We start from the raw sequence: 10,774 nt of genomic DNA on the forward strand, positions 1-10,774 counted from the left end.
GTGTCGGTGTTGTGACTACAGATCCATCCATCCATCCATCGTCACCCGCTTATCCGGAGTCGGGTCGCGGGGGCAGTAGGCAAAGCCGGGTATTCCAGGCGTCCCTCTCCCCAGCAACGCATTCTAGCTCCTCCTGGGGGATCCCGAGGCGTTCCCTGGCCAGGAGAGATATATAATCTCTCCAGCGGGCTCTGGGTCTCCCTCGGGGTCTCCGCCCAGTTGGACGAGCCCGGAAAACCTCCAAAGGGAGGCGCCCGGGAGGCATCCTGATCAGATGCCCGAACCACCTCAATTGGCTCCTTTCGACGCGAAGGAGCAGCGGCTCTACTCCGAGCTCCCTCCGGATGTCCGAGCTCCTCACCCTATCTCTAAGGCTGAGCCCGGCCACCCTACGGAGGAAGCTCATTTCGGCCGCTTGTATACGCGATCTCGTTCTTTCGGTCACTACCCAAAGCTCGTGACCATAGGTGAGGGTTGGGACGTAGATCGACCAGTAAATCGAGAGCTTCGCCTTCCGGCTCAGCTCCTTCTTCACCACAACGGTCCGGTGCAACGCCCGCATTACTGCTGACGCTGCACCGATCCGCCTGTCGATCTCACGCTCCCTTCTACCCTCACTCGTGAACAAGACCCCGAGATACTTGAACTCCTTCACTTGGGGCAAAGACTCGTTCCCAACCCGGAGGGAGCAATCCACCGTTTTCCGGCAGAGAACCATGGCCTCGGACTTGGAGGTGCTGACTCTCATCCCGGCCGCTTCACACTCGGCTGCAAACCGCTCCAGTGCGTGCTGAAGGTCACGGTCCGATGAAGCCAGCAGAACCACATCATCCGCAAAAAGCAGAGATGCGATTCTGAGGTCACCAAACCGGACACTCTCCTGACCTCGGCTGCGCCTTGAGATCCTGTCCATGAATACCACAAACAGGACCGGTGACAAGGGGCAACCTTGGCGGAGTCCAACACCCACCGGAAACGTGCTTGACTTTGTGCCGAGAATGCGGACACAGCTCTCACTTTGGTTATACAGGGACCTGATGGCTCGTAACAACGGCCCCGGTACCCCATACTCCCGCAGTACACCCCACAGGGTTCCCCGGGGGACACGGTCGAAAGCCTTCTCCAAGTCCACAAAGCACATGTGGACTGGATGGGCAAACTCCCATGACCCCGCCAGCAACCCTGCCAAGGTAAAGAGCTGGTCCACTGTTCCACGGCCAGGACGGAAGCCACATTGCTCCTCCTGAATCCGAGGTTCGACCGTCGGTCGGAGCCTCCTTTCCAGTACCCTAGAGTAAGCTTTCCCAGGGAGGCTGAGGAGTGTGATACCCCGGTAATTGGAGCACACCCTCCGATCCCCCTTCTTGAAAATGGGGACCACCACCCCTACAGACTACAGATGTCTGCCTGATTTAATGTGAACTTTGCAGATTACAAACTCTTATAAATATACTAATATAACAGTGCCTGTTTGGAGTTCCCTACCTATGAAACACTGCTAATAATAAATCTGCTATGTCATCTATCCTGCTTTGTGGAACAGGCCCCTGATGTGTTGCTATTTGTGAATGCAGTGCATACATTACATACAGTACAGGGAAGGCTTTAGCATTTATTAATACATCACATTACATTATTGGCACTTGGCAGACGCTCTTATCCAGAGCGACGTACAATTGATTAGACTAAGCAGGAGACAATCCTCCCCTGGAGCAAAGGGCCTTGCTCAAGGGCCCAACGGCTGTGCAGATCTTATTGTGGCTACACCGGGATTAGAACCCCCGACCTTGCATGTCCCAGTCATTTACCTTAACCACTACGCTACATCATTACACATGTTCTTCAAACAGCAGGAGATGAACAAATGACTAACATCCTGCCAGGGAAACATGCCTAAGGGGAAATCTCCTGAACAAAAAAAAGGACTAAAACAAGGACTAAAACAAAACTCTCCCAAAGTGGAGAGACGGGGAAGGGCTGTGAGAGGAGACGGGAGAGGGAAATGCGGCTGTTTGGATTCTGGACGTAGTTCAACTTCCAACATGCGGAGACCGCGGTTCTCCTAGCAGGCCGTGCAGGTGTGGAACTGCCGCACCCACCCCTAACCCAGACAGCCAAATCCCCAGATTACCCTCACAAAGCCCAGGGCGTTTCCATCGCTGAAACGTACAGTACAGTTCCCGCTTACAACACCTCCAGTGGGCCCGTGCCCTTTTGCCCCCGTGCTGAAAGGCTGCAGGAATCCTGCTCTTTGAACACACCGGATTACGGATGGCACAAGCCTGCCTGTGTGCCTCTGAGTCTAGTCAACGTTTAAGGGCTGCTGAAATTATTCTGTTCAAATTCATTCATCAAACAAATCTGTGGATTATTATTCTGCTGTTGAAATAGCTGGAGAAACCGCATGAGGTATTCTGACTTATTCACCCCAGAAAAATGCTGCGAATTTTGGAATAAACCCAAGACACGTACGTTCAGTGACCGAGGGACACAAGGTGTGTCGGCACAGAAACCCTTTTCTTCCTAAAGATCAGTTGTTGCAGCTGATTTGGGTGGAAAAACACAGGTAGCCTCAAGTCCAACAGCACACAAAACATTGTATGTGCTAGTCTTTTGTGCTTTAAGCTGTTTTTGGGCTCTCATAACAATAACACCATGTCTCTAAACTAGTTCAAACGTACAATGCTGGAATTATGTACCCTTGTTATGGAAGCTTAAATGTATCTATTTGATTATATCATGCAGTGAATCTGTTTGAAAGATGAGCTTTTGTCCACGGTTTCTTTTGCCTAACCTGCACATCCTGTTTGTTAAATATTACCTTTTCTCATGTGCCAAAAAAGAAGAGATTTTTTTTTCATGGGTGTTAGCATTGTTATTTCTTACCATAGTTATAACACCAGTGTTTTGGTTGCCCATTGCCCATTACTTGTTTATATTATTTGTTTACATTATATCATATTACATTCATGTAGCAGGTGTTGTTATACAGGAGGAATTACAATGGGTGTGACTGCAGCAGCCCCAGATCTGGCAGACAGCATTCACAGACTAGTGGATGTATGCACAACATCACTAAAGCCCGAACGTAAATTATATGTATAATTTCAAGTATAATATAACTGATTAAGTAACTGATTCATATACTCTACCTAACATCCATAAATTACATAACTACATCAATAAAAACTGTTAGGGGGTGGAAATAGGCCGAGAGCAAAGATTTAGACAACATTCAGACAATTCATTTCAAGTAGCAATAACACAGCCATAACTGTCAGGTAAATGTCAATGATAATTTCCTGATACCCTGATAGCCCTTAATGGCTATTAAGTTTCTACTCTTTTTTGGAAAATAAAAACTAAATGTCACCCAGCGCACAGATGTTTAATAAGGCAAAGAAAAAAAAAGTAATAATTGAAGTGGCACGCAGCACTTGTCCCAGTGAGTTTAACACGTGAACTCTGAAAGAATCCGAGACTGATTAGACCATGTCCTGACCCAGTCATTAGTGTGGAGTGGAGACACACAGATTAATGGAGAAAAGCAGTGTGCTAATTGCCTCAATTTGGATGAAGCCTGTGGGAGCTCTGGTGTAGCAGCCTTGCTGTGACAAAGGGCACACACAAGGTTAATTGTCTCGCGTTTGAATAGCGAAGTCTTTTATAATGCATTATGATTGATTAAGAAGACATTAATGAACAAGGAAGGGTCATTATTTTGAGGTTCACAGTGGGTTTCATGAGGGAAGCCCCGATTGCAACAACTACCCCCCCCCACCTTCAGCCCACCCCCAGAGCACCCACCAGGTGCCTGATGTACTATTGGTCATTCATAATTTAGACTCATATAGTACCTGAAGTTCTAGTTGCTGTAGTTGAAGTTGTGAGCTCTTTCAATTAAAAAAAAGTGACATTAACACAATGATTACATCATTGTCTTCACATAAACACAGAGTAGAACATTGCATTCAATTCTGTGGACCCCAAAAGAAGTACATAGTACTTTTAATAAGAAGAAAGAAAGGGAGAAGACAGAAGTACACAATGGGTAAGGATTTTCCACTGATTCTAAGAAGCATTCTTCCCAATTACATAGTTATTCATGTAAGGTATAGATTGGAGGACCCTTGGAGCATTCAAACCAGAGCTGGCTCAAAGCTAGATGAACCTGTCAAAATATCACCCGATAAGAACTGGATAGCCAGTTACTTTAACTTTTTAATGTTCCTCTTGTCACTTGCTTGATTTAACCCTTTCCACTTTGCCCCCCTAAAGGGCAATTTCCACCTATTTTGTACTAGTCCTATAAAAGTGTCAATATCTCAAAAACGATTTATTGCACACACGGTTGAATACTTAAATTAAAGAAGAGGCTTGTACCATTCAGTAATTGAGAACACAGAACAAATTTATGTTAGAGCATGTACATACAGTGTACGGAAAACGTATATTAAAATACAAAAAAATTACAAAATTCCTTATGTTTCCATAGTTTAGCACTGAATATCTCACTTTATAAGTCATATATTTAGGATATAGCATATATTTGTGCACCAACTTGATGTCAACTTGTGTACAAAATTTGGTAAAGATATTCAAATAGGCATTCAAGATATTCGACAGGCATTCAAATTCCACATGAGTTTTCCTAAAAAAAAAAAAAAACCCCAGATGTCCTCAAGTGTCCTCAGATCTCTCCAAATAAAAAACTTCTGCATATTTTTTCATCCAGACACATGAATGATCAGAAAAGCTTATTCTTCTATTAAAACAAATTTTTTTATACAAAATGTAAAGAAAATTAACCTTCACAAGTGCTTTACTCATATATATGAGGGTATATTTTTATAAAGCATGCCTAAAGTGGCCAAAAAGCTCACCCTAATGTTTTCTAACCAACCTGCATCACATTTAAAGGGAACTTTATTTCAAAATTAGGTTAACCAGATCCCCATTAGGCCCGGTAGCCAGTATAATTACAGATTTATCTGTAGCGAGTCCAAATCCTGTCATACGACATGAGTTTGGATTTTAGGAGGCAAATGAACATAAAACTATTTACAAAAGTACAATATCTATCAGGCACCAGAACAATGAATCCAATTACGAGGCCACAAAAGTTAAAGTCTAAACTGTGTCATAGTTCAGACAGGAAGGGGTCGATTACTAGCAAACAGAAATGGTAAAGAATAGGCAGTTCGTAATCAAGTGTCCAGGCAAAGGTTTGATATCCAGGCAAAAAGTAACAAGGCAATCCAGAGAATGGTCGTGGTCACAGACAGAAGGTTGAAAACAAACAGGCAGTCCAAACAGGCGAAGTAACATCAACGAAAAAACCAAAAATGTAAACCAAAAAACCTAAGGGAGTCCAAAAGCAGAGGGTCAAATCAGAACAGATGGGTAATCCAAAAAACAGAAGTTGTAAACGAAACTGGTCAAAACCCAGGAGATCAGACAGAAAATAATGCTGGCGAGTATGGCAAAAGCACATGACAATCGAGTAGAACAAACAAAGGGGTTTATATACAATCAGGTGTTCGAAACAACCCTGGAAGTGAGACACAGGTGAAACGAATGACAGTGAATGAATGAACTGACAGACAGACTACGGTGAGCACAGAGGGTAAAACTAAATGAAAATGCTAAGAACTTAGACACAAACAGATAGCAGAAAACACAGAACCTGACAATATGAGAATATACACAGACCGAAAGCACTATGATGTCTGCTGTACCACCAAACTTCAACCTGAAAATTTCAAAGGGTGAATAAAGAACTGTCCTCTGATATTGATGTACCTTACAGTAATGTAGGCACAACAACTGGATAAAAATATACTGTGGTTTTACAGCAATATAACTCATCTCCATGGTGAAAGCTTAGTGTGTCCTACACAGATTTATGTCAAACAAAGATTTGCCTGCAACGCAAACGCTCATAGGATGGTTACGCATGTCAGTATCATTTTGATATGCGGAAGCAGCAATATTTTGACACCTGAATATGACACATTATACCTTGTTGGAAAGGGTAGGAAACCGTGTACAAGAACCACACTATGTTTTGTATTAGTTTGGTACTGAAATGACCTAGCAATGCATTTACGCAACAATAACAAGTAGAAGTAGTTCAACACGACATTCACTTAGGTATAGTCCCGGCATTTCTTGAAAATGGCTCAACAGATCATAACCTTCAACATTAGTCAGAAAACAGTGGTAGCTCCAGAACCAGGTGGGATATTTGTCTGGTTATGTCTGTTTTGCACGTTATTCGATACAAACTAATATTTCTACCAAACCGGAAATGTGTTGACCGGACGTGCGATACAATTGACCTCCCGGCCGCCAGAGCCGGGGTGACAGAGGGTGAGACCGGTGTCCTCAGGGCGGTGGCCATGTTCTTGCGTTGAACTCGGCTGGGGATAACCTCCTCCGTGAGCTGCCACCTTCCATCAGGAAGGTCAGGCCCTCCCAATTAACGAGGCTACACATTCTGCGCTCCCATCAACATCCCTACGAACCTCTCTACACTTCAGACGAGAAGACCGAACACATGCGTCGTACTGTACTTTAGAGCGCACGTTTGAGTCTTTTATGGGGACTCATAAGCTGGTCTTTAAAAAATAATATCACTAGTGTTAGACAAATAAGTGCACAATTCTCTGTTGTAACTGCTCACCCTTGTAATTAGATCATACTTCATGAGGAGTCAGGGACAAAGGGAAGCAAATTCTAATTAAACGCACAGAGGGAAGTTGAGCTTTTGATGACGGGGTGCCTTTATGCCCCATAATCTCTTCTGACAGGCCCTTCTAACAGATTCTGTGACAAACTTCTCAATTTTACTTGGGATTTTTGAACTTTAGTTGCTCCTCCGGGTCTGTCAAACAATCCAAATCAATGACCCAATTGAGCAGTGGGCCCTTTCCTCATAACCCCAATGAGCTCCATGCGCCTTTCTTTGTATGGAACAAAAACGGCAGGCACATTTTCTGGTAATTAAACATTCACTTGACAAAAGCTCTTTTGCACGGCGCCATTTTGATGCAGAAGGTGCGGGGGGACGGTTCTGACCTTGGACTTTCCCACATACTAAGTGCCTCATTAGGTCATCGCGGTGAGGAAGTGGATTTTTCGTTTATTAAAAATCTCATTAATTTTCAAACAAAGATGCTCAGTGACCTGATTGATGCAGTATCTGAATCCTTGTTATCTGAATATCCTTTACATAAAGCATCTCTAATTACAACCTCGGGTAAACAGCAGAAGAGCCATTTGGTGCACATATTTTACTTTCTCGGGTGTAAAGAGAGCTAAAGAGACTTGACCCGGGCTAGCTGCCCACTGCTCCCTGATGCCAGCTGCCTGATGCTCCTCTATGCTAGCTGCCCACCAATCCTCTGTGCTAGCCACTCACTGGTCCCCTTAGCTAGCCACTCACTGTTTCCCTAAGCTAGCCACTCACTGGTTCCCTACGCTAGCCACTCAATGGTCCCCTTAGCTAGCCACTCACTGTTTCCCTTAGCTAGCCACTCACTGTTTCCCTAAGCTAGCCACTCACTGGTTCCCTACGCTAGCCACTCAATGGTCCCCTTAGCTAGCCACTCACTGTCTCCCTACGCTAGCCACTCACTGTTTCCCTAAGCTAGCCACTCACTGGTCCCCTTAGCTAGCCACTCACTGTTTCCCTAAGCTAGCCACTCACTGGTTCCCTACGCTAGCCACTCAATGGTCCCCTTAGCTAGCCACTCACTGTTTCCCTAAGCTAGCCACTCACTGTTTCCCTAAGCTAGCCACTCACTGGTTCCCTTAGCTAGCCACTCACTGTTTCCCTAAGCTAGCCACTCACTGGTCCCCTAAGCTTGCCACTCACTGTTTCCCTTAACTAGCCACTCACTGTTTCCCTAAGCTAACTGCTCACTGTTTCCTTAACTAGCTGCTCACTGGTGCCCAACGCTAGCTACCCACCGATCCTCTGCACTAGCTGCTGACTGGTCCCCTACACTAGCTGCTAACTGGTCCCCTACACTAGCTGCTAACTGGTCCCCTATACTAGCTGCTGACTGGTCCCCTACACTAGCTGCTGACTGGTCCCCTACACTAGCTGCTGACTGGTCCCCTATACTAGCTGCTGACTGGTCCCCTACACTAGCTGCTGACTGGTCCCCTACACTAGCTGCTGACTGGTCCCCTACACTAGCTGCTGACTACACTGAGCAGGGTCAGGGACAGAGTGTCAGGCCTCAGTGTGGATACGTATGCTGATCCTGAGCAAGGATTTATTTTTAGAACATTCCAATACCTATTGATTAACTTTTTCGTTAATTGTGTTCGAACAAGATCGAAATGTTATTTTGGATTGAAAAGGACAAACCATATTTCAGAGAACACAACTTAAAAAACAAAAACATGCTTCTCCGTGTGTGTGTGTGTGTGTGTGTGTTTGGGTTAGGGTTAGGGTTAGGGGTGGGGGTGTTTGTGGCCCCTCGCCAGTGTCCATCAGTAGAGGGCAGATGGAGGTAGTGAAAGACAGGCGGGGAGATCCTAAAACCCCTTTCTCCAGAGACAAGGCCAGCCTAATGGTAAACATCCACTTCCTGTCCCTGGAGAGAGGGGTGCCCCACACTGTGAGGGATGACTCATGCTCATGGGGGGGAGGGAGGGGGGTGGGGGGCAGTTGTGGCCTTCTGAAATCTCTGTCCTGCACACACACACACACACACACATACATACACACACACACGCTTATGCAAACACATACACACACACACACACACTCATGCAAACACACACACACACCCACACACACACACACACACGCACACACACGCACAGCACACGCAGGTCCTGCTGCACAGCACCACCTGAGACCCTGTCCTCCCCCTGCTGCAAGGACACACATGGTGAAAACAAACAGCACCTATCTTCACCATGGACAGAGAGCCAAAGTCAAGCACAAACATACATACACTCACGCAAACTCACGCACACGCTCACATACACACATACACAGTCCTTCAAACACATTCGGCAAACACGCACTCTGACACCCCTGCAAACACACACACACACACACAGGCACGTATCAACGCAAACACGCAGGCACGCATTGATGCACACACACACACACACACACACACACACACACACAAACCCCTCATGCAAATGCCTTATTGTGCATGGTCTGATGTTGATGACTCTCGCTGTGCCAGAGACTGCAGTCTGAACGGTCTGTCAGCCTAAAAGGATGAGTGACAGGTAAAGAGGAGTGCGGGCTATCTCATGTCTGCTCCAGCACTCCTACACTTCAGCTAAAAGACCAGGCTCTCCTCCTGGGTAATTATTTTCCTCAGAGCTTTATCTAAATCCAGCAGGTGTTCCCTGTCGTATTAATGCAACATGTCACCAGATTACTGAAGGGTGTAAAGAGCCAGATTGTTCAGCAGCTCTGGCCCAGGCTGGCTAGCCTGGAGAAGACAGTGCAGATGAGGGCTTTCAGCCTCAGGAGCAGGGAGATAATGTAGATCCCCACTTAGATCTCCCGGCTCCATTAGTCACAGGGGGATACGCTCTGCTGTTGCGAAAACAGCCACGAGACCACCCTAAACACAATCTCTTTTTAAAGGAAACAACACAAAACTGTGCAGGAGAGAAGTTCCATTGCATGAACAATTAACATCAGTAATTAACAACAACAACCAATAGTATTATTTTTATTTCCCAAATCAAATCATATCCTATGCCGAATGTTTGTATGAATGCTATTGTTTCAGGTAAGTTAGAAGGTTATTTTAAAACATTATTGCAAAGGACATTTCATCAACATGAATAAACAAGATTACAAGGTTATTAAAATAGCACTGTAAGGTAGTAAGATTTGTTTTGGTTTGATTATACACTGAAACTGATATGAACATGAAAGTTTCTTTAGGAAATGCAAACTATGCACTCCACCTGCTGGATGCCTTCTGGAAAAGCACCTTCTAAGAATCTTGCAGAATTTTATTTTTATTTAATATTATCATTTTATTATCATGATAATCATATCATCATGTAGAACAACACTGGAGAGAGAAATATACGTTCAAACTGATAAAATGTCCACCAGTAAGATACACTAGTTGGCTCACTTTTGTAGGTATGCAATAAATACATACAGGAAGGTATGATGATTATTACTTATTCAACACTGCTAATTATTTATTAAGTATAATATTTATGATAATAAAATGATAAATTGTTGCAAACTATTGCATTAGACATTAAGGAAGCCTACTGTGCATGCAGATTGAGGAGACATATGAGGAGACAAATGCAGTTCAAGGAAAGGGTCCCTCCTGGGAATGGTGAAAAAATATTTTTCTGTATAATTGCAGTTACTGTCCACAAGGGGGCATGTAAAGAAAGCTAATGCAGAGGTTTTTAGTTAATGCTGCTAGTGTGCCTCCTTCTGGCTAAATATATATATATATATATATATATATATATATATATATATATATATATATATATATATATATATGTGTGTGTGTGTGTGTGTGTGTGTGCTTGTCTAATATGCGTACATATTTCTAGGGATTCACCACGTGTCTTTGTGAGCAGACTTTTCAGGAAGCAAACCTTTTTAGGAGGTCCCACAGTGAGGAAGAGGTGGAGCCATCTGGGTTGATTAAGGGCCCAACAGCAGTCCAGATCTTAGCGCGGCTACAACAGGGCCAGCATCACTGACCTCCCAGGTCCCAGTCATGCACCTTAGCCACTAGGCCAC

The sequence above is a fragment of the Conger conger genome, chromosome 18, assembly GCF_963514075.1.
Source record: "Conger conger chromosome 18, fConCon1.1, whole genome shotgun sequence".
NCBI classification, from domain to species: domain Eukaryota; kingdom Metazoa; phylum Chordata; class Actinopteri; order Anguilliformes; family Congridae; genus Conger; species Conger conger.